Source organism: Bombyx mori, chromosome 14, assembly GCF_030269925.1.
Source record: "Bombyx mori chromosome 14, ASM3026992v2".
NCBI lineage: Eukaryota > Metazoa > Arthropoda > Insecta > Lepidoptera > Bombycidae > Bombyx > Bombyx mori.
Window position 1 is genome coordinate 5,900,445 of NC_085120.1, and position 26,816 is coordinate 5,927,260.

A 26,816-nucleotide genomic window follows, 5' to 3' on the forward strand; every position below is an offset into this window, starting at 1 on the left:
ATGCGGAAGAGACGCAACGTTGAAAATGTTTTTTTCTAATTGTGTAATAATAACACATGACAATCTTGTATTATAATGTATCAAATAACCATATTTAAATGGAAGTATCTAATAGTACTAGTGGTCCCGCAGTAGTCGAAATTCGACTATAATTAACTGAAATTGTAAGTTTGTATACCATTATGATTCTATTTTCAAAGACTATTAAACTTCTATAATCACCAATTTCGCCAAGACTACACTATAGAAAAATATTAATAAAGACAAACAATATTTAATCTATTCTCAATTTGACCACAGACGTCAAGAACAAAAGTTTGACAATAAATACCTAAATAGTATGCATACGTGTGTGCGTCAAATACATGGTAGTGTGTGTAATGTTTGTTTTATTGGTTTAATGTATCTTTTAGGCATCATTTAAAAAAATATTAGCATTCTGCACTCCTTCTCTATATCCTCTATAAGTGTGGGAAATTTCATACTGCTCCGTCCGCGCAATTTTCGTAAAAAGGGATACAAAGTTTTTCCTTCACGTATTAATATATAGTTGTATATTCATCATGAATCATCAGAGAAACAATTGCACGTATCTAAGCTGCGATTAAAACTACAAGCCTAAAAAGCATTTTTGAATAATGAATATCTTCGTATTTACTCAGTTTTGTTTAATAACAAAGCAACAAGATATTTTATTAGTTTACCGCTATATAATTCTGTATTGGTTATTTTTTAATATAGCTGTGACGTTTATTGAGCCGATAACAAGCCCCCACTGCGCTCATATCGATTAGGATCGATCGGGAGTCCCAAAGGCGACAAACGATCGCCGAAAAAACTACGTTTTTGTTCCCAGCACTAATAATGGTTAACTGATAAATTGTTGTACAATTTGAGGGTCATTACTTAATCTGAGTTTATATCGGAGCGAGAATTAGTGGAAGCCCGCATTGTCTGACTGCCAATATCCCTCCAGCGACAAATTGGAGTCAGTGCAGTTAATTTACATATGACAATAACTTGGGTGTTATTGGTTGCGGATGTGTTGCCATTGGTAGGGTCGCAATCTTTCGCGGAGCCCGCACGGGTTTGCATCTTTCCGTTTGTCCCTCACACAAACTAGCAATGAATTATATTTGACAGGTTTAGATGTGACTTTTTGGCGGGAACGTGAACTTGTTTTTTTTTTTCCCTACCTATGCTGATAGCCTTGAGAGGCTATTTCAGCTTCGCCCTAACGTGTGTAGATGAGCTCACAGGGCTCAAACCGGAGTGTTACTAATACTGACCCTAGCAAGAGCAGTGCTTCTCAGAATCTACCACCGGATCGGAAACGCGACCCACTAAGAAGATCCGGCGAGAAACTCACTGGGCTGTGTCTATGGGTTAATTTACTCGCCGAGCCCTTCGTCGCAAGCGACGGGTTCGACGAGGACGGTGACCGGCTTGAAGTTGTGTGATTTGTTTTATTTTGTCTATTTATTGTTTCTTCAGGTTTAAATGTGTAATAACGGTGGTTTATTAATTGTTTATTATCTGTGAAAGTGCACAAATGCGGGAAAATGAAACAAAGTTGCTGGACGTAATTTCTTGGGATCCTCCATAAAGATCACTGAAAAAATCTCAGTAAATAACCAACATTTTACTGAGATTATGTTTCATCCCATATCATATCATTTCTATTAATTTCATCCCAGTTTATTAATATCTCAAATCTTCATTTCATTTCACTCCATATTATCATTTTTCTTAACAATAAGAATATAAATTAAAATAAGACATGACTTAAAGGCTTTAGTTACCAGGTCATAAAATCCCTTAAAAAAAGGTTTACATGTCGACCCTAGAGCCGTTAGGTCGGATATCCGGATATGACTGAATCGGTGATGCAGTACTTAGCGCCCCTGACTGCTGCTCGTGGATTGGGTTCCCATCGGGCAAATTTTCGTGTGATGAACAGTTTTGTTTGCTCTTCGTTTAGTCTTTATTATCTATCCATTTAAACGTATAAAGGTATGCATATCAATGTCTGGATTCCATGGTACAGAGTGTCCTAGTTTAGGGTCAGATGACTCTGAGTTTAAATATATATTTTTGCCAAAAGGACGTTAATGTCAGAGGAGTCTACGAACTAATATTAAGAACTTATGCACGAAATTCCAGATCGGCCTTTGTGTTTTAATCTCAATGGGTTAAGGTTACTGAATCATCACTTGACTTTCGTTTGTCTGTTCACCAACGTGACTTTGTTTCTAATTGTTTGGTCAGTTGCCGTGAACTTTTTAATTTTTCGATTAGATAAAATAGCTGTTATTCCACCGCAATAGGACTTGAATTTCATGTGACCGATAACTACCTGAGCAGTGACCGGTAGTAAGACTTTACTACTTTAGTTGATGGGCAAGTTAGTGTTCATAATCTTTATTTGCATGATCGGTACCGATTTTGAGGGTAGTCAAGGGTTTAACATTAATCTTTTTCAAACAACCGAAACAATATTATAGATGCGAAAGTAAATCTTTTCTGACTGACTGGCGAAATTCGGTACGGGATTAGTTTGAATCCTGGCAAAGAATAAAGAATACATTTCATTCCACTGCTGAGTAGAGCTCTCCGCTAGCGCGATGTAAAGCATACCTACTCCATGAGGGCCAAGCTTCGTGCGAAAAGCTATAGTCATATTTACAGCTACTACTATACTAATAGTAGCTATAAATAGTTTAAACTAAACATATATATATATTTTAATTTCGATTCTTCTTGATCAACTATTAATACATATAATTTAGCATGCTTTGCTGCACTTGAGAGAAAACTTAGGAAAAAACTAAACTCTGCTACAGTATTTCATAGTGTTGAAAGGAAATACCTAAAAATAAGAATCAATCGCATCTTCTTATTCATCTTTCTCCGAATTTCCAAACATGTTGCACGCATTTCACTAGCTATCACATGCGACAGTCATAATAATTCTGTAAACTATTATTGTAGATTCATAAAGCGACTTTCTACTGATCAATAAATCGGACACAATCACGATTATCTCGTTTGTTCGTGACGGGATTGTTGTGTTCAAGAAAACGGTCGGCTCTCAAACTCTCAAGTCTTTTCAACACGAAAGAATTTAGGGTCTCTCGAGAGAAATGTTTCGTGGCGAACGATCTATAAAATTACACATGGTTACGCTTCGGTTTCCATACGCACAGTTTAACCCGTTAACGTCATCAATGTTACAGTAATAATTTATAAATAAAATTGGTTTATAAAGTTGAGAGCGTGAATGAGTGAGTTGTTTTGTGTGCCGTGCCGCCTTTGTCGTTGCTTCATTTGTGCTCTTTGTAAAACGATTTGGCTCGATCTGTATCTATCTACGTAACGGAGTCTTTCAAATTAATCTTCACCAACTTCAAGACGATTAACTGGAAAGTTTGGACACGATCACGATCCAATAATTTGATTTCTTTGGTCTAATTTATTGACTAAGGTCACCAGGATGAAATGATTCTGTTTATTTTTAGTTCACGTTGCTATTTGTGCGCATCTATAACTTTTTACAGTGTATTTATGAATTATTACTGGTGGTAGGACCTCTTGTGAGTCCATACGGGTAGGTACCACCACCCTGCCTATTTCTGCCGTGAAGCAGTAATGTGTTTCGGTTTGAAGGGTGGGGCAGCCGTTGTAACTATACTGAGACCTTAGCACTTATATCTCGAGGTAGGTGACGCATTTAAGTTGTAGATGTCTATGGGCTCCAGTAACCATTTAACACCAGGTGGGCTGGGAGCTCGACCACCCATCATGGCAATAAAAAAAAATAAAAAAAACATTGCTGAAGGCTGAAGGCTACCTGTGAGTGTTCATCGAAGTTCATGAGTGCCATATAGCGAATGCCTCCATACCCTAACGTCCATCCTACTCTACACTAGGAAACGCGACGGATTAGCGGCATAAATAGGCCCGAAAGCGATACCTATCTATGTCGGCTCCCAATTACCCCCTACTCGTCAAAATTTGGTCTGTTGCTTAGAAGATGAATAATATTTCTGAAGCATTTAATAACGAGAAAACAAAAATAGTTTTATGACATCTCGGAGTCAGAGAATCCTAAGCTGGAGACACGGCAGCACAACGCGGTGCACCGAAACAATTTGCTATTTTCAAACGTTCCCCTGCTGAGAAAAATCTTTACTACTACTACACGTTTCGTCTAAAATTAGTTGTTATATTATTAATCTCTGCGTGGAAATGCACGCGTTTTTTTTTGCTTCTTTCTTTCTTTTGAAATTATTATTATTTTTGGAAACTTCAGTTTTAAAACTGCACCACGCGTGGCCGGTACACGCGATGCGGTTATATTTTCGTTTCGAATTTAATAACTCAAACCAACTAGCTGTAAACGTGGAGGATCACAAAAATATTTTATCAGATTATAGGGCACGCCATGGAAGAAAGGCATTGTGCTCTATTTAAGTACCATCAGACTGTGCTCTATCTACGTACCTACCATGTAACCGGTTTTGGGATCAACTGTTAAATATCGTTCAAAATTAAATGATCCATTCAAGTGACTTGGTTTTAAATCGAGTTAATCGAATGTATTATTAAATTATTAAATTCTTTGTAACAACAACAAAAAAACGACATGTCTGTCGAAAATTCAATTCAAGAATTTGTATTTGTTAATACGCTTTTATTAGCTTCAGACGTATGTAAGTTAGTATGTAACGGAATCTTTGAACATGATTTTGACCCTCTTCAAAACGTCGGATTAACTCGAAATTTGGCATACTTATTAAGGTCCGATGACAATTTAATATATAAAAAAATTGAAATAAATAATAGTTTAAAAAAACTAAAAAAATACGCTTTTATAGAAAATCCAAATAAAAAATAGAAAATAAATTTTAATAAATTTGAATTAAGAATAGTGTAAGAAAAAAATATTTTATTGTAATAAAGCGTGGGGTGCTTTTCAGGATATTATCAAAATAACCCTTCTACCCATATCTGTTCATAAAATATTTATAACTACTGATACCATGCACCCCATGCTTTTTTTACAATAAAATCATTTTTTCTTACACTATTTTTAATAAAAAAAATTTAATGCGGTTTTGACAATTCAACTGTTTTTTTCTTCAGACCGGAATGCATAAATATGTTGCGGCAGAAATGGGTTGGTTCTTAATACCGATGTGGGCTTTTAATGTGCCCTACTTAATGTAGTATAAAATGCAAAACAATGCTGAATACTCACATAAAGGAGTTATCATACGAGTTGAATGGATGTGTTCTGTTAATGTGGCCGTAATAGATTTACCAGCTCTTGTTTCAATTAAGTGACCCAATCTAGCCGACAAAGTCAAGTTCAATGTCGACGGGTGCATTTAGATACATTGGTTGCATTGAGGGGAGCGAAGGATGATAGTTCGGAAAATAAAAACAAAACATTTCAATTATTTTACAATATTTAACTTTATCATAGGTATTGGTAATATTGAAGACAGTATTATGAAAATTTTAATGAATTAAAATAGTGAACGAGCTCCTGGCCAGTTTTGCGTAAAGTGGTTACTAGAGCTAAACCTGGATCCTAGGTTACATTCTATTAGTAACGGCAAAGTAGATATGACATTGGCTGTCCAAAAAAAAATCATTCAAAAAATTGTAATCTTTCACATAGTTTACGAGCGTGACCATATTTTACTAGTCTACTGTTAAAATTAATTGTTTAATTATTAATTAAACGACAGAATATATAAACAATGTATAAAATATAAATTATAAACTCAATGTTTCTGTAACAATAATTTTCAATTTTCAAAAATATATTTTCTGTCTTAAAGATGCTATTGCCGTTAACTTTTAGCTCTGTGGTCAGCCCTAATCATAGCTACCATGTGGGTCCATAAATATGTTTTGGAAGATATGTGATGTCTTAACAAATTAAGGCCACGGTCACATGTGGATACTGTGAAGGTCATCTATACGTCTCACATTGTCTTTAGGGATAAAAATAGCAAGCATGATGCCTGTCAAAATGTTATACGGCATTGTACGTACTAAAAAATTAGTACTTAATATTGTGTTTTTTTTAAAGTAAATTTTGCTGACAGAACTATGCGGTGCGTATTAGTATTGAAGATATATGAACTATAAACTCTGGAGTGCATATTAGCATATTTTAACGTAATGAAATCATTAGCGTAGCATACTTGAAATGACGTGTTGGATAAGTATTCGTGGCCAAAAACTCTAAAATTATTACATCAGTAACTATTATATGTCTTGTGAGACTTTTCTAGATTTCATTGGATTGGCAACTATATCTTCTCCGGGAATGTTCAAGATTTTTTTATATTATGTATTTTTATATGTATATATGTAGGTTTTGTTGTTCTCAACTTCACTGTCGCCATCATGCACAAATATATTCTATAACATATGTAACATAATGAGATTAAATTTCAATGTATATTTCAACATGGCACCTAATGCATAAAAAAAACGAATAACATAAGTATTCAGATTGGAACGAGCACTTTTTTGACAGAATCCAGAGTCGTTAGTGCGGTGCGTCAACGATTGTTAGGTTTGCCGGTTATTAAATTAATAAAAAAAATTACGGTCATTGTATACGGATCAATGTCAACACTTGTAAGGATTGAAACGTCGGAAGTTGTACGTTTCGTCGCAATTCCACATCGACGCTCTGGCCGCGCGCGTGCTCGATCTTTCTTTTGTGAATGCAATTCACGCTTCGTTGACTTCAAATTGAGCTGTGCATTAAGGTCTTCAATTTAAAAACTTCTAGTTAGTAACTAACAGATTTGGTTTTTGTTACTGCGATTTTTTCTCGCTGTTTACTAGACTTATTTGAATCTCATAAAGAGAACATCAAGCCATTGAAATGTCGTAGGCAATCATACTAATATGTCTCCGTTTTTTAAATATAGCGTCGTCCGCTAAAGAGCTCTCGCAGTCATGTAATATGGCGAAAGTAATGTCTTCGAATTGTCGCGGCAATCATACAAATATGATTTCGATTTTTAAATATGTATATCGTCGTCTGCTAAAAGACTCTCGTAGTCATGAATTATGTCGAAGGCAAATCGACAATTCGTTCGATTATTATTTATTTATTTATTTAGTTACACCAACAAAGGGTTCATCAGTACAAAACATTGACAAATTCACAATAAGTACATGACAGATGTCATCTCAACTAAAAGTGCAATCAACAGTGCAATAGTTGACAAAATCTTAAAATTAGAAAAGTAAGAATAATTGAATAAAATAATAATGAATTTTTTTAAGAGATATGAAAATTTTAAGAAATAAGAAATATGAATATTATACTTTTGAAATTAAGTGTTATTGTGGGGTGACCATAATAAATCACAACTTACAATTGATTTGTAGTTGTTGTCCTAGGTTACCTCGCTGGTACATAGGGTCCTCATAAGTTGTCTCCACTTGACCCCGCCTTGCGTTCTTGCTCCTTGACATCACCCCAGGTCACGTTGGCATCTCACTCTCCACGCTCCATCGCCAATTGGTTTAGTTACATCTATTTGGTATGTTACGTTTGGATTTGCAGATAGGACATAATGATGCGAATAAGTCAATGGAATTTCATGCTATAAGTAATCAAATTTTGAATCGGTACTGAATTTTCTTTCGACTACCATATCCACAATTTGTATATCTGACCTTAAGTTGCTATATCCTTCTAAAGCTACTGCTGCATGGATCTTTGGACTCGTAAGACTGTCCGTTTTTATAATAAAATAACTCATATCCACTCATCACAAGATAATTTTTTATCGATGATAGCAGGAGTCCTCTGAGTTCCAGATTTTATGGACAGCTTAGCTTTGAAAATTTTGGTAAATTTACGATACTAAAGTTACATAATTATTTTAAAGTAACCATATTTAGCACGCTTTTGTTAGCTTTATATGTGTCTATTTATGTGTGTCTGAAAATATGCACACGCATGAAGGACCGATGCCAATACAGTAATTTTATAACTCCTATATAGCCATTAAAAAAACAGTAGGAATAGCTAATCCTTTATATATACTTTTTATGTTATAAATGTCATGCAAAATTTCATTATTATTATTATTATTATTGATTATTTTTCTACGTATTCTTGTATGATATTAAACTAACAATTTTTAGGTTTTTTTAAAGACTATCTAAATTCCCTATAGTAATCTCCCTATAATATCTATTCAATAAATTGAAATACCATTAATGTAATTTTTCTAGAAATTTAGTTTTGTCTCAAGTCTGCCAGTCCTCAAGATACCATTAGTTCGTCAGTGTGAAAGTAAAAGTAAGTCAGGAAATAACTATTATATAAAAACAAACGGTAGTTGACATAATAAACAACAATGAATAAAACACCTCAGGATAGACTCCTGACCACGAAAACTATAATGTATTAAAACGTCAGAAATAATATGATGACAATAGGAGCAAGCTGGAGCTGGAGATTAAACCGTAAATTAATTTGGTAGTTGCTATCACAGAACACAAGTATTTGACGAATGTCTGAATCACGATAACGACTTTTTCAATATAAGCTTGCATACATACAAGTTCCGAATAACATTTGGACCGTCAGTCTACCGAGCAATTACGCTGAGTGGAAAATCTTCCCTTCATCGCTAACTCCCAAAAGAATTTTATTTGTGTCTACTATTCGCGAAAACCGAAGAATAAATTAACCATAACTTATTTATTATTCTAAAGTCCGTTTTATACGGTTGAAATTTAACTGCGAATCCTTAGAACTTCCTATCCAAGACTTCCTTTTTCCCCCTGTAACTAGATATCGTGAACTAATTTCCGATGGCCACATATGTTACGTAACGGATGGCAGTCAATCAACATGGCGGTTTCAGGACGCAGTTGACGTACTAATACGTAATATCGTCTTTGAATATATATGTACCAAGAATCGTTTTTTGTTCGGTTAAAATGTATATCACAATGTTTCTTCGAAGAAAATTTCAGAACCGGCTTAAATGCATCTCTTTCTATGGCCCTTACCAGTTTAACACATCGAAAATTAATAATAAGACGCTATAAAAAAACTGGGTTTTTTTTTTCAATAGAATTGCTTAAAGTTTTATCAAATAGTAATAGACTAGAACGCTGTACCAGAAATAATAAAAAAATAATAATAAAATAGTACAGTAGTAGTAAAAGGTATTATAACAAAAACACATTTTTACTTATATTAACGGTCTTCTTATCAATGTGCGCATACCCGATCCTGTAGGCCGAATGGTAAACAGTCGACTTCGCCCTAAGCATGTCATTACGGATCCTCCCGATCCATTATCGGTGCTTTTAGGTACCACAAGTACCGGTCACCGTCCTCGTCGAACCCGTCGTTTGCGACGAAGGGCTCGACGAGCGAATTAACCCATAGACACAGCCCACTGAGTTTCTCGCCGGATCTTTTCAGTGGGTCGCATTTCCGATCCGGTGGTAGATTCTGCAAAGCACTGCTATTGCTAGGGCCAGTGTTAGCAACACTCCCGGTTTGAGCCCCGTGAGCTCACCTACACGTCAAGGAGAAGCTGAAATAGCCTCTCAAGGCTATCAGCATAGGAAGGAAAAAATAATAATGTGGGTAATGTTTTATGTGCGTAATTATTGTGAATTGTCGAAAACCAAGGATTAGTTTTTCTCCACCTGTTCCTTTATCTGGAATGAGAGATACGTGTATATCCCACACTTTTGTTCTTAGTCAGTTCATTGTTTCTGCCAATATACGTTTAAATTTGAACAGTTAAGAGGATATGTTGTAAATAGGCATGACGGTAATACAGTAAAAAATTTGACCTTCAACGGTGGCGGTACCTTTGCTCTCGTTTCTAAGGACTTCAGCTAAGACTGCAACTAGTTAGCGAAGTTAGCATAGTCTAGATCAGTGATTCTAAGAGGGGTCGATATAGACCATTTGCACACACGATAACTTAACCAACCGCAAAGTTTTTAATTGGTCTGAAGTCGTCGTGGCCTAAAAGATAAGACGTTCGGTGCATTCGTGTTGAAGCGATGCACCGGTGTTCGAATCCCGCAGGCGGGTACCAATTTTTCTAATGAAATACGTACTCAGCAAATGTTCACGATTGACTTCCACGGTGAAGGAATAACATCGTGTAATAAAAGTGAAACCCGCAAAATTATAATTTGTGTAATTACTGGTGGTACCTGTTGTGAGTCCGCGCGGGTTGGTACCACCGCCCTGCCTATTTCTGCCGTGAAGCAGTAATGCGTTTCGGTTCGAAGGGTATAGGGTAGCCGTTGTAACTATACTGAGACCTTACAACTTATATCTCAAGGTGGGTGGCGCATTTACGTTGTAGATGTCTATGGGCTCCAGTAACCACTTAACATCAGGTGGGCTGTGAGCTCGTCCACCCATCTAAGCAATAAAAAAAAAAAAATTTGGTGTAGATTTTGTATCAATAAGACAAAAACTAGAGGTTAATTAAGTTATACGGCTATGCTGTCTGAGTTATCAGTTCATTTTGTTTAAAGGGGTCTCTTGCTCAACATAATTTGGAAATCCTCGGTCTAGACTGTACAATCATTTTAGAATACAATATCATTTTAGTAAATCTAGATTAGTCTGAATATATGCTGAAATTCAACTCAAACATACTCAAAACATTCAAATCATAACTACATGTGTTTACGTTTACAAAGATTAAATACAAAAGTTTTTACGATGTGATGAATATTTTATAATTGAGCATCAATTTTATCATCACATTTTATCGAAATTAACGTCAGATTCAATTTAAATTATGATCTTACAACTACAAAGGAATGTTCACTTGTTTTTTACATTAAGCGGTATAATTATTTACTCGGAATGGGTATTTTAAAAGTGTAAGTTAAGGATACAATCGTTATGTTATTTCGGTCACGGTCCGGAACTAAACAAAATTAGAATGGGACTTGTGTCGGAAGGTTTTTATTATTGTCTTATTTAGATACATAGTCAATAAAGTTTTATATTGCTTTCAAAGGCATGCGATATAGTTTCCATTAAGTGATCGCTTTCGTATTTGGACATCGGCTATGCTAGATGACATATCCGAGACATTCTTTAACGTAAATAATATTATAAACGTTATAGATGATACTTAATAGTAAAGTGTTTTTTTTTATTGCCCTTGTAGGCCGACGAGCATTTGGCCAACCTGATGGTGAGTGGTTACCGTCGCCCATGGACTTGAGCAATTCCGTTAAGCACTCTCCATACTCTCATTTTCCTCCTTGTTTGAAGAAGGACAAATTAGTAATAACAATTTTAGTTGATGATTAATAGTACTTCGATATTTAAATATTGGTATATGTATGATTCGGAAGTTGGCGTCAAGTGGACAACCGTGTGAAAAATTCCTTTGTATGAAGCTATTTCTAAGAGCGGTGATAGTTGGGTTGTTCATATTATTTAATAAAATAAGATACTGCTTTTGGCCTATGTTCGTTCGGGGCTTGGGATCGTACTTCCCTAGACATTGCAACTACGATTTTAAATGAGTTTTCCGTCCTCTCACCGCTCTTATGATAATCACAGCAAATTTGATGGTTCTCTTGACGTAGGTAGTGTTTGGTTTTTTTGCTAAATTTTATTTAATTAACAAAATTTCGAAATCGAAAAAAGTGTAATGTAAAAATTACTGTCTATTGAATTTGTCAAATGGGCTATTATTTTAGTATTATTATAAATACTTTCGACAGTATCGGTAAGTAAAATAAAAAAAAATGGTTTTTTAGTTGTAATTGTATTTCTAAATTACATTTAGTTTTTTATTTTCTGCTTTTATCATTTTCAGTATTTTTTCACATTATATGATTTTGTCCATGTAGATTATCTTTTTTTCTTTTTTCCTACTTAATAATAATAATAATAATAATAACTCTTTATTTATATAACACCTTAATATGTACACAGTAAAGTAATAAAACAAAAGTCGGTATATAAATCGGCGGCCTTATCGCTGAAAGCGATCTCTTCCAGGCAACCTTGCAGGGAGAGGAATAAGTTAACTGGACTTAAGTTGGTAACCTAGGGGGTTATGTCAGCGTATGTCAGAGTAGGTGAGCTCACAGGGCTCTACCCGGGGGGCGTTGCTAACACTAGCCCTAGCAAGAACAGTGCTTCGCAGAATCTACCACCGGATAGGATACGCGACCCACTGAAAAGATCCGATTAGAAACTCTGTGGCCTTTAGATCATCATTTTCTTCATTAGAAAATACGATCTGTTCCTTATTTTATTGGATAACGTCGGAATGATATAATTATTTAAATAGATTAGATATATTTTCAATTTTGATCTTTAAATATGCAATTTTATCACGCTCGTGGGTCAGATTATAGATATCGTGTTGGTTGTAGCTTCGTTGCTTTTCCGTATCGCTCTTTTCATATTTGTTTTCGGGAATTTGCTCTTCGGTAAATGAATTGCTAATATATGTTATTCTAAATTATATAAGATTAAATTGAATAAGTAAATAATGAACTTGTGCGTTTTGTAATGCTTGACGAACTAATTCGTTTGTGGGAGAATCGTGATATCCTGTTTTAGACGAGGCTCGATTTAACCAAACGAATGGAAGTCATTTACATTGTTCGAACAACCATACGATCCCTTCCTTCCCTTTGTCTGAAAGTGAAATGATAAATTGAGTACGAATTGGTCTAAGTTTTTTTTTTATTGCTTCGATGGGTGGACGAGCTCACAGCCCACCTGGTGTTAAGTGGTTACTGGAGCCCATGGACATCTACAACGTAAATGCGCCACCCACCTTGAGATATTAGTTCTAAGATCTCAGTATAATTACAACGGCTGCCCTACTCTTCAAGCCGAAACGCATTACTGCTTCACGGCAGAAATAGGCAGGGTGGTGGTACCTACCCGCGTGGACTCACAAGAGGTCCTACCACCAGTAATTACGCAAATTATAATTTTGCAGGTTTGATTTTTATCACACGATGTTATTCCTTCACCGAGGAAGTCAATCGTGAACATTTGTCGAGTACGTATTTCATTAGAAAAATTGGTACCCGCCGCCTGAGATTCGAACACCGGTGCATCGCTCAACACGAATGCATCGGACGTCTTATCCTTTAGGCCACGACGACTTCAGTATAAACGTCTTTTTAATTTTTTTTTTTTTTTTTTTCGTATTGGTCGAAGGCACAGATACATTCGTTTGTTATTTGTGCACCCGTAAAGATTTACGGATAGCGCCACGCCCTGTGCCCGTCATGAATATTCAAATGCCAAATGCCCTTATTCCTGGACTCTGGTAGATAAAGCAATTAAGTACTTCCTCGGTTTATTATGTTTTAAATATTTATTAGGATGAAAAACGTAGCCTTTGAACTGGAACTTTTGAAGGAAGAGTCGTCTGAGTTTATTTATTAAATAAAGGATTTTGCAAATATAAAAATTGTTAAACGAATAACAAATGTTTTAAAATTGTTGGGTAAAAATTCATTTATGCCATTCGATTTTGGGCTGATGGTGTATGTTATGTATTTTACTTGCGTCTTATCGTTAATCGAGAAATTTATAATGTTGTAAAATTTTTATTTTTTCCCTACCCATGAAGGGATACCATGGTACCATGGCAGCCTTAGAGGCCATTCCAATAGGAGGAGTTGCTTAATACTGACCCTAGTAAGAGCATATCGCTGAATCTACCACCGGATCGGAAACGTGACCTACTTAGAAGATCTGCCGCGAAGCCTTTACTGGTGGTAGGACCTCTTGTGAGTCCGCGCGGGTAGGTACCGCCACCCCGCCTATTTCTGCCGTGAAGCAGTAATGCGTTTCGGTTTGAAGGGTGGGGCAGCCGTTGCAACTATACTGAGATCTTAGAACTTATATCTCAAGGTGGGTGGCGCATTTACGTTGTAGATGTCCATGGGCTCCAGTAACCACTTAACACTAGGTGGGTTGTGAGCTCGTCCACACACCTAAGCAACAAAAAAAGCTCAGTGGGCTGTAATTATTGGCTCGTGAAGCCATTTAACCACGTACGCACTTATTACCAGTCGTCTTAGAACCCACTTGAGTCTAAGCGCGAATGAAAATAATGAAGTCATTGTTTACAGAAAGATCATTAGACCTATCGAATGCGCACTGTTAATTATAAACAACGAAACCAACTCAATCAGCTGTGGGAATGTGAATGAATAATAACTGCATAGATAAATAAATATGAAGAGTTTAGTTTGTTGTGACTTATTAAGTTAGATCGAACTAGAAAATAATATAATAGTCTCGTAATAAGGAACTTTTATTTATTTACTAGCTGACTCGGCAGACTTTGTAGTGCCTCAATCGATAGATAAAAGACCTAAACTTTTGTATAAAATAAACTTAAAACAAACAAAAGGAATCCGTCCGACGGCGGACACATCGAAGGGAAAACAAAATTGTTATTTTTATGTAACTCCGAGCATTTTCATATTTATCTACTTTTTAAACCTTCTCTGAACTTCCACAAATAATTCAAGACCAAAGTTAGCCAAATCGGTCCAGCCGTTCTCGAGTTTTAGCGAGACTAACGAACAGCAGTTCATTTTTATATATGTAGATTTTTGAGACGAATGGATGAGCTCACCTGGTCTTAAGTGGTCACCAGAGCCCGTAGACAACAATCACGTTAATGCCGCCATCCACTTTGAGACAAGAGTTCTAAGTCTTAGTTTTCCCGTGCAACGGCTGCCTCACGCTGCAAACCTAAACGAATTACTGCTTCACGGCAGAAATAAGCAGGCAGTTTCCAAAGAAATAAACATTAAAATATGAATTTCTTCGGAAAGACAATTGTTACTCTGTTATTCATACGGATAATCAACTTATTTTTAATTATAGCTCAACTAAACAAGCAAAAAGAGTCTAAAAATTATCAGAATAAAGTAATTTATCAAATGTTTAGAATTACCAAATGTAATTAATTACTCGTAACGAACGAACAATCACATTTACTAAAACGTATGTGTGTATCGTACGTATCAACAGTTCCAGTAATCTAAATTGAGTAAGGTCAGTTATTAATGATAGGTAGGTATATCACAGGATTTTAGATTTTTATCGCTGTAATAGTGTTTTTTCGGAAATTACATATTACGTTGTTAATAATGTGTTCGCAAATGAAACAGTTTAATTTTAATCGATGTTTTTTTTTCTACCTAATCTGATGGTCTAGCGAAACCATATCAGCGTAACCTTAACTAGTAGGTAAGCTCATGGGGCTCAAACTTGGCGATGTTGCTAACACGAGCCCTAGCAAGAGCCGTGCTTCGTAGAATCTACCACCGGATCAGAAACGCGACCCACTTGTTGCATATTTTGTTTGCAATACTTAACCTTTGGTACACTGCCGGTTCAATTTAAATTAATGAAAATATGAAAACTGTTCATTAAACATTAATATATTTAATAAATGGAACTGCAGTAAAACAATTATTATAGCTGGAAAAAGAAAATTTTCACGTGCTCTAAGTTTTGCGTGCTCTTACGGTAAAGTTTTAAACTGATTGTTATTGATTTTTATACATCTTCTGTTTGTATTATTATTACCAATAGAATTTGATACTTTTTCCGAAGAAGCCGCACAAATTAGGCCATTATTGCGGTAAGGTTTGATCAACGAATGATTTCTCGAAACTAAATTTTTAATATTAGTGCCAAATGTTTTTGTGACGTTATCGATAATTGTGTGAAATTTCTAATTTATTCTGTGTTGTATTCGAAGTTCAAAACATGTGTGCGCATATTACAACTTACATAGCTTCAACGCTTTTCTCTCACACACACACGCACGCACACGAAAAATTAACACGTTTGCACTCTATACAACTTACGGAACAAATAAGCACATAGCTTCAACGCTTTTCTCTCACACACACACAAACGCACGCACACGAAAAATTAACACGTTTGCACTCTACGCTCTCGTAGTTAACCTGCATTTCGATGTGTTAAATACCGGGTTCTGGTTTTAGAAACAACCGACTAATTCGCGTGTTTACCGCCATTTTAAGTGAATTAACATTCGTTACTTACATAACAATAACGGCTGTTCGTGTTGTACTCGGCTAGAATATAATTAAGCCATAAGCTTTTAACAGCGTTGTAACGTTACTCTTTAAGATTGTTTTCGATTTTATTGAAGTAAAGATTTGTATTTTAACGAGCTCATGGCTCACTTAGTATTGAGGAGTTAATGGAGTTCACAGCAATGTCAATACTGCCACCTTCCTTAAGAGATGACGCCGAAAAATTAAATGTTGCATAAAACCGTTCAAACGTGGAGGTCATGAATGATTAGTGGTAAATATAGGCAGGATAGCACCCCCTAACCGATAGACACAGCCCACTGAGTTTCTCGCCGGATCTTCTCAGTGGATCGCGATCCGAATCTAGTGGTAGATTTTGCAAAGCGCTGCATTCGCTAGGGCCAGTGTTAGGGCATTATATCAGGCTGAGTCACGTGAACTCACCTACCAGTCACAGCGTAGCCGGAATAGCCCCTTTAACTATCAGCGAATAGGCTAGTACCTACCCAATATGCCCTGTGTCGAGTAAATTTAATTCTCCAAGAATCCTGCTGCTGTAACTATCGTTTATTGGTATTTTTATATATTTACTTGAACCCATTCAAATACTAGTTGGAATTTTCGTAGCTCCTGTAGTCTAATTGGTAAAACAGTACATCATCATCATTATCCTGCCCTTATCCCAGTCACCTGGGATCGGCGCAACATGTTTTCTCCTTCCATACTCTTCTATCATATACCATTTCTTCGCTCACTTCATTCTTACCCATATCGTCTTTCACGCAATCCATCCATTTCTTCTTAGGTCTCCCTCTTCCTCTATATCACCCCATATTCATAGTTAACATTCTCTTACCAACCTCATTTTCATTTCGCTCGTCACATGTTCATACCATCCCAAACGCGCACTTCTCAGCTTCTGTGTCACAGTTGCCACTTTCAGACTTCCTCTAACATATTCATTACGTATTTTATCCATTCTCGTTACTCCACCCATCTATCGCAACGTTAGGTCATGGTTAAACCTACCATGACCTAATGTTGGTACCATCCATGGTAAAACAGTACATTCATATTATAATAGTAACGTAAACTTGAAAATAGGTCGCGGGCTTGCATTCTTCAAAGTTTCTCCGCGACTGACATCTATCTTTTATTTTTATTTTTATTTTTATTGCCCTTGTATGCAGGCGAGCACCGGCCCACCTGATGGCGAGTGGTTACCGTCGCCCATGGACTTCAGCAATGCCAGGGGCAGAGCCAAGCCGCTGCCTACCGCCTACCGATCTACAGACACTACTAGCTCCCGTTAAGGATCGTTCACCGTTAAATGTACCATATTTCGCAACGTTCTTAATCAATCATCGTAATCGTTAATCAACCACGCTGTTTGGTTTCATTGTTTACGTATTTAACGTCAACAACACCGGGATATTGTCAGTCAGCGGGAACCTTCGTAACGGAACTATGATTAAACGTAGCTGCGTTTGTGTATCGGGGATGAGATTTATAGGTATATATCTGTCCTACTACGATACGCCAACAAGAAGCCGTGTAAAAATTTAATGAAATAACTGGTTGTCATGTGGTGATAACGCCAGTAGCAGAACTATTCGAACTGCTAGCTCTTACGTCACGCGAGAAGAGAGATAAATGTGTGCCCGTCATGACTTACGCGAGTGTGGTGTTCGCTCACGCGGCCCGCACACATATAGACACCCTCCAATCTCTACAATCCCGCTTTTGCAGGTTAGCCGTCGCAGCTCCGTGGTTCGTGAGGAACGTTGACCTACACGACGACCTGGGCCTCGAATCTATCCAGAAATACATGAAGTCAGCGTCGGAACGGTACTTCGATAAGGCTATGCGTCATGATAATCGCCTTATCGTTGCCGCCGCTGACTACTCCCCGAATCCTGATCACGCAGGAGCCAGTCACCGTCGACGCCCTAGACACGTCCTTACGGATCCATCAGATCCAATAACCTTTGCATTAGACGCCTTCAGCTCTAACACTAGGAGCAGGCTTAGGGACCTCGGTAACCGTACTCGTCGAACTCGACAAAGAGTTCGCCGTGCAACCTAACCCATGAATCAGCCCGCTGAGTTTCTCGCCGGATCTTCTCAGCGGGTCGCGATTCCGATCCGGCAGTAGATTCATTCGCGAAGCAATTGCTCTTGAGTTGTTAGGTCTCCTTCGGAGGCGCTCGGGCAGTTGTTAGCAAATCCCGCCCCTCTTGGCTGAGCCTTTGCTCGCCCATCTGTCCTGGTGAAACTGGAAAGGCCTTCGGGCCACCAGTAAATGATCAATCATAAAAAAAAAAAAAAAAAGATCAATGTGTCACAAGACAACGCTTGGGCCGATCGTGCCCAATGGAGCCTCAGGCTCAGGGGGAACGTGAAACTTTTTTTTTTATTGCTTAGGTGTGTGGACGAGCTCACAGCCCACCTGGTGTTAAGTGGTTCAGTGGTATCAAAAACATAAATGAATCGGATAAAACATTCAAAGTCGCCGATTGTTATTTGACTAGTACATCAGAACCGATTTTTGAAGCTGGTCAAGCATGCATTAAAATTTGACACGATAACGTCTTATAAATTGAGAAATACTAGCTGCGCGCATGAAAAAGTGTATACTAACCTGGCGTAGGGATACCGTGATCATTTTACTGGTGGTAGGACCTCTTGTGAGTCTGTGCGGATAGGTACCACCACCCTGTCTATTTCTGCCGTGAAGCAGTAATGCCTTTCGGTTTGAAGGGTGGGGCAGCCGTTATAACAGTACTTGAGACCTTAGAACTTATATCTCAAGGTGGGTGATGCATTTACGCTGTAGATGTCTATGGTCTCCAGTAATCACTTACCACTAGGTGGGCTGTGAGCTCGTCCACCCATAAAAGCAATAAAATAAAATAAAGAAACAAAAAACAGAATAGAACATATCTATGCTATTTAGTTTAAAGAATCAATTTGTTATAATTAAGCAATATCAGCCGTAATAAAAAAGCATTAACGACGATATCAACACCACTGAAGTGGGTATTGCAATATTTTTTTAAGTATTTACGGCCACTGGAATCATAAGCCACCATACGGCAATAAAATTGAAATATTCGAAGTAGAAATCTGTAAAAAAGGCGGGTTAAGAGCTGCCTCAAGCCATCTTTTTTTTTTTTTTTATTGCCTTTGTAGACCAACGAGCATACGGCCCACCTGATGGTAAGTGGTCACCGTCGCTCATGGACGTCAGCAATGCCAGGGGCAGAGCCAAGCCGCTGCCTAACATTAAAACCGCTGTTTTTAGATAAAGAAATAATATTGCATTAGCATGTAACGCATCGACTGGTGAAATGTTATTTGGTTTAAGCGACATTTCGCGGCTTTACAGGAGAGCCTTTCAGAGTTTTGAAAATTTGGAAATGTATCATAACAAAAAAACTTCTCCAGTTACTTATTTAACTGTTGTAAACATAATTGATGTCTATTAAAAAGATCGAATTGCTGATACTAACACCAAATAAAAGGCACCTTTAGTTACGAAGATAATGTCTAGTATTTCACTCCTCGAAATTATTTCAATTTAAAATTCGAATTTCCACATTTCAGCTTACGTAAATAATTTTAATGTATATTTCTCTGGTGGCAGTGGAACATTATTATGATCGCTTCTCATGACAGTCCAAGTTATTTGTTTACAAAACAGACAACGGTAGAAACGCATTGCTGTACTTAACGCTTATTGAAACTGACATAATTGAATAAACTAGAGGTCCCGCAGTAGTCGGAATTCGACTATAATTAATTGGAATTGTAAGTTTTGTACACTATTATGATTGTATTTTATACTTCTATAATCACAAATTTCGCCAAGACTACACTATAAAAAAATATTAATAAAGACAAACAATATTTAATCTATTCTCAATTTGACAACAGACGCCAAGAACAAAAGTTTGACCATGCGTCAAATACATGGTATGTAGTGTGTGTAATGTTTTCTTTATTGATTTAATGTATATTTTATGCAATAATTTAAAAAAATATTAGCATTGTGCACTTCTTCTCTATATTCTCTATAAGTGTGGAAAATTTCATACTCCTCCGTCCGCGCAATTTTCGGAAAAATGGATACAAAGTTTTTGCTTCACGTATTAATATATAGATAACGACACGTTTCGTGTTCTCAATAATTGTGCGTGTCGCTTATAGCTTTATTGATTGAATTTTTAGAGAACTATTGATCAATATTTCTTTGTAAGTGTATTTTGGATATTGTTAAAATATGTTTGAGTTGTTAGTATGAAAGGAAGGTATTTGGTTTTTTTGAATAATTGAATATTTATAAATTTTTTTTATTGCTTTGATTGGTGGACGAGCTCACAGCTAACCTGGTGCTAAGTGGTTACTGGAGCCCATAGACATCTACAACGTAAATGCGCCACTCACCTTGAGATCTTAGTTCTAGGTCTCAGTATAGTTACAACGGCTGCCCCACCCTTCAAACCGAAACGCATTATTGCTTCACGGCAGAAATAGACAGGGTGGTGGTACCTACCCGTGTGGACTCACAAGAGGTCCTACCACCAGTAAACATTTATACATATTTATTCAAAAGAATTATAGAAGTCTTTACCATTTTCGAATAAGGATTTGGATAGTGATTTCGCCTAGACGGCTTCGTCAACGGGTGCCCGTGGTTACCTGGGTTAGATAAAGCCAGCATGGAGATTGCGGTCATCCGTCACCCTTTTGATAAACGCATGTAGAGCAACTTACACGTCGTTTTCTTGTTACTTTGTCGCCGGTCCTTAAATCGCCTTACAGAGGGGACTCGAACCAACTAGGGGACTAAGATGAGGCGAGATCCCTATTCCGGACCCAGACTCGATAACAACGAAGTGCGCAAAGAAAATAGCGTTTTGTGTCACCCCGTCGGCTTCTGCAAGATAGTGGACTCGCAGAAGTCGAGCATTACGTACCTCGATGCACGGCGGCGATAAATTGATTCCGATTTGAGCGTCGCCGACGCGACTTTTTCCTTCCCTTTCTGGACAGATTATAATCGTGTTTCCGTCGTGTCCAAGTCGCGTAGATAGTTGTGATACTGTCATAGTACACTTTGCCATCGTCTCAACTTCGGTCCGGTTTAGATACGAAATAAAGCCGTGGTCATCCCCAATGGTTGAAGGACCACTTCAGGGACGTAATCGCACTTCCAACGTTTATTTAGAATGAGGCCGAGGCATTTCAATTGTACTTTAACCACAATGGAGATGTCTCAGACGACGACGTGACTAATTATAATGATTACTATCATCGTGATAACGACAGCCAATTGGTTAAGCGCAATCGCAGGAGCAATGAAAGCAAAATAACAAGCATTTGTCGTTAATTTTGATCATGATTAATCCCGGTAGCGATAAAAATAGACTCTGCAAATTAAGGTCTCAGACATTGTTCGTTTTAAATTAACCCAAAAACTCAATTCACGTTACTTAAACAGTAGTGATGTCATTACAACTTAAGCTAAATTTTATTTGTGCTGAGAGAGAATTGCTCGAAATAAAAATCGTTTCTTGATAAACGATATTTTCAGATTTTTCACGTATAATGGCTCTAAAAAAAAAACGCTTTTTTTTGTTGAACAATCTCGAAATTCATTTGATGTTATTCGGCTACTGGAGCTCATAAATACCACAACGTGAACGCCAGACACCTTGAGACATGAGGTCTAAGTTACTTATTGTACAAGCTAACGGGGAGTCTCACCCTCAAACCGGAACACATTACTGCTTCGCGGCAGAAATAGACATCGTGGTGATGGCGTGCGGGCTCACAAGACGCCCTACCACCATGGATGGTAAAATGCTTTGTGTGGATACCAGAAATATCATATACCAGTAATATCGGAGACATGAACGTACACCACATCAGACTCTGAGCTACAAACGTCTATAATAAAGATGCTTACTCTGATTACGTACGTAATCACGTAGGTACGTACTACTGATACGAATTATATCGAGAATAGCGTCATAATTATAGCGTGATATAATTCCCTTTTTTTTTTTTATTGCTTAGATGTGCCCTTTAGCCATAGGGCTAATTCCCCATGGCTAAAGGGAATTTAAGCTGATCATTTTTTGCTTAGAAGATTGGATGATCTCACGGCACACTTGTGATTTGTGATACCGGAGCCCATAGTCATTATGTTAAAAGTTACGACCAACTAAAGGAATATTAAATATAATTGTATCTGTTTGATGATATCCTACGAATTTGCGGTCTAATACGATCATTTTTGAAATCATTTTCTTTCCTCTTTCCGCAGATTACCTCGAAATACCAAAGATGCGCACCATGTCACCGAACAACCCAGTTAGGCGATGTCTATTCCCAGTCGACGACCTCACGGAACAGGCGAAGATCGACAACTTCGCTAACGTACTCCGAGAGAGCATAGCAAGGGACAGAGAAGAAAAAAAGAGGAAATTTAACTTCGATTTCGAAAACGAAGTACCTCTAGATGGAGTTTACGAATGGTACCGAACCGACGGCGTCAATGACTGGATCGCTGTGAAGAAAGACCCTTGCACGGATGTCATTAAGGAGAAACCCGACGCTCTTAAGCAGTTGGAGAACGAGTCGACTCCTCGAACTAATAAGGATGAGAAGATGCCGTTGCTGAGGAAGAGAAGGAAGAGTCTAGGTTTGGTTGATGATAAGGGTGTGAGACGGAAGATTAGCTTCGATTAAAGCATCACAAATACGCAATACGTAACGTGAAATTAGATGATTTCGTAACGATTTTCATTTTTAAATTTGTGACAATTACATGTTTTTTTTGTATCTTGAATATTCAAGAGAATGTATTTAGAAAATTAGAATCAGTCAAGCGATTAGTCAACATTTACAAGTATAGGCTTCGACACAAAATTACGGGAAAAGAAATACAATAGTGTTGTACGAGAATTATTTTAATTTTTATTATGCTTTTGGTCCGTATCAATTGTAGTTTACAACAAAACGTAACTGATTAATTTATTTGTGAATTATAAAACGGATAATTAATATTACTGTAATACTTTTTATTATTATTACGCTTATATTATGTAAATTGTGCCACTATTTAGGCTGTATTTGTAAAAAATAAATGTATAATTTAGACATTATTTAAGTTCTATTTAATTGTTGAAAACAATGTTCGTGTTTTATATATTTCCAATATACAGTTAGACATCACAAATATGTACTGTTTCTTGTATTTTTATAAAGGTTTTTAAAAATTACTAGCTACGTCAACTCCGTTCTGCTGTATGTGGCAAAACAAAAATAATTTTCTTTCCAAATACGCTACTTATTTCATAACGAACTTTATAAATTTTGATCGCATTTCATAATTATCGCATCCATAAAAATAAAACAAGCATAACTTATGACTCTCGTAAATAAAACTTATAATTGACGTTATGGTTGTGACTTGCAACATCTATTGACCTCCTTCTTGACATTATTAGTTTAGCCAAATTCTTGATAAGGGACGAACGTGATCACCGATTAAAATTTTTTATTACTATTTTTATTCTAGTTTAATTTTGTAAATACGATTTCGAGAAACGAGTATTTCGAGTGAAAGGAAACACGAGTTTAGTTCCCGAATGGATTTGTACAAAAAATATAGCATATCGTGTTACGTTGCTTAAAATTAATAGCATTTGCAAAAGCGTATACGCCTTTCGTTTTAATTGGTCAATCCCTATACAAACATGGTGTAGCCTAAAAACTGTTACATTGACTTTTGCTTTTTGGTTATTCGGTCAATGAAAAAAAATCGAGAAATAATGCATTTCAATGATTCCTCGACTACCCTACAGTATTTCTTCAAAATCAACTCATTTGTACCTGGATAATATTAAAATGTATTTGTCGTGAAACTCGTTAGTGTTTAATCAAATTAATTTATTATTAACGTAACTGTAAATTATTAGAATCCCACTAGAAAAAAGTCTGATTTTTGTTTTATTAATAAAATGTTAAAATTTTGTAAATATTTATTTATTTAAAATTCGAATTGGTAAATTTAATAAGAGATAAACGTTTGAAGTTGGTAGGTACCAAGAAAAAACTTGGTAATGCGATAAACATTAATTTTATTACGATTTTAGAATTCGATCACCGTTTTTACAAGGGGCTCTACATTCTCGCTTGCCCATTGAGAAACTAAAAAGTGTATTCTCACAAATCGAAATCAGTGTTCGATTTCCAAGACAGACTATCTGACATTCCTTTTGATTGTGAGTGAATTAGTGCTTTCCGTGTACACCGGTAATGTTAGACGCTCAGTCAGATTGTAGCTTATAGTAAAGTGATATATTATCTACTAACTACCATAACCGTTGTAACTATACTTGAGACTAGAACTTATATCTCGAAGTGTCGTAGATGTCTATGGGCTCCAGTAACCACTTAGCACCGGGTGGACTGTGAGGTCGTCCACTCATCTAAGCAATAAATAAAAATAAAAAAAAATTCTATATTATTGACAAAACAAAGCCAAAAACTCCTTTTTTATACTTTCATGTACATTTTTAAAGGCCTTCCAGATTAAATGTGATAAAGTTGCTCTTGGACATCAACAAGAAACTTGCTTGGAGAAGGACATGCCACAGCGGTAGATACTAGATAGCGGCTTGCATTACTCGCTTCTATGGGAGACGGTGAATGCTTACAATCAGTTACGCCGTTTTCTCTCGTCTGCCATCAATGACAATAAAAAGAGAAACATTAAACTTATTGATGGGCTTTTCTATACAGCGATATGTTCTACGGAAATTTTACGTTGGAATTAATATTTGAACAAAAATCAAATTGTTTTAAACGACCGTCCCACTTAAACTATAACTATATTAATTATCTGAAAAATTCAAACTTACTAATAATAATTTTTAAATAATATGAATTCTAACAATAATAATAAGATGTTGGTTTAGAAAATACGAATAATGGAAATTACAGTAACATATAATAATTTTAATAATAAATATATTTTCTTCGTGAAACAGCTATGTCCCAAAGTCCCGTAGGAGTTCTGTAATTAATTTAGTAAATTTACACACTTGTATTAATTAATATAGACATATTTCATTTATATTTTGTACTTATTTACGTATTAGACTTTGGTATTCGATGTGTATAATTTTTACGAGCTTGCCATAAATTTATTTATTTTTAACGTGTAATTTGAGGAATTTTTGTGATGATTTCAATAAACTGAATCAATCTTCATTTTTGTTTTTCTTTATTTTTATATTTGTGCGGACTATTAAACACACTTTGAACTTTAAGAGGTAATAGTCTGGTCCTCATGATGATGTCTGAATGTTTGTGTATTATTATTTTTTGTTTTTGTAAGAAAGGATTATTGGTGGCCCAGAGGCCTTTCCAGTTACGCTTGGCGAGCATGGGCTCAGTCAAGAGGATTTGCTGACAGCTGCCCGAGCGCCTCCAAAGAAAACCTAACGGCTCAAGGATAACTGCTTCGCGAATGCATCTACCACCGGATTGGAATCACGAGCCGCTAAGAACATCCGCCGAGAAAATCAGCGGCAATTCAAGCCAGAACCTAAGCCTGAATACCGGAAACAATGCTATAAGTACCAAGAGATTTAGCTGTAAGAACTACTTTGAAAGTGTGTATGAATTTTTTTAATGAAATGGATTTAATTTTTTTATATCAAATGGTAAGTAAGACCACTTCGCAGTGGCTCAAGGTGCGTCTATAGCCAGCATATTATTATTGTACGAATGTGGTAAAGAGAGTCCACCGACGTTAATTTACGTTAATTTGCCAAGCTTCTGTTACTGGCCCCCTGTCTTTCTCCGAGTCTTCTCTGAGTAAAGGCTCTAGTAGCGTGACGACAAGGTTTCTTAGTGATCCAACTTTGAAATTCCCGGCTTCTCACGGAACCAACACATCGGCTAAAGATCTGGCGATTCGAAATTCCGAAGCAAAAACGGGCGTGTGCCTGGTAGTACAGCAGCCAATGGCAGTTGGTCTGCCGCAAATCAGACAATACTAACTAGGTAAATTAGTTTGTAGCTTATCGAAATGCTTGAAGGACCCAATCGTTTCACAGGTTATGGCAAAATCTAAAGAACAGCTTTAACTTAAAATAACTCAGATTCGAGAACAAATCCTTGAACAATTAAAAACAAATTAAGTAATGTCAATTATTAGTGTAATTTGTAGCTAACCGTTAGGTTAGTGCACCGTTGAACATAACTCACGAGGAAATTGGGCGGCCCGCATCCACGCTTACCTATCTTTAGTAAAGCTATAGAACATCAATACACTAGATGTGGCTTATGGACGACAAGAATGGACCGGAACGTTATTAAATGAACCGTTAATGAATCTATAATCTTATCGTAATAATAATCTGTTAAGATTTTATATGGAAGAATAATCAGACTCTTTTTATTATCACAAATTATATTTTATTCACACGACACAATCTTATTAAGTAGAGAATGTATCCATGGTAACGAGTCAACATTACTAGTGCGGTGACACGCAGCTAGTGCTATATCTCAACACTCCTCCTAAATGATAACTTGATTTACAGTTATTATTTAATACACAACTATATCTAACTTAACTAAACAAACAGTAAACTAACTAATTATGAATTAGCACA

General features: G+C 36.5%; 1 long non-coding RNA gene across 1 annotated transcript in view; it reads left to right on the forward strand.

The window, feature by feature from the left end:
- Positions 1 to 25,404, forward strand: part of LOC101739571 (uncharacterized) — a 58,280-nt gene extending 32,876 nt beyond the window's left edge. The window contains exon 2 of the long non-coding RNA XR_009974847.1: positions 22,451 to 25,404. This is a non-coding gene — a long non-coding RNA (uncharacterized LOC101739571). The remainder of the gene's footprint in view (positions 1 to 22,450) is intronic.
- The last annotated feature ends 1,412 nt before the right edge of the window (positions 25,405 to 26,816 follow it).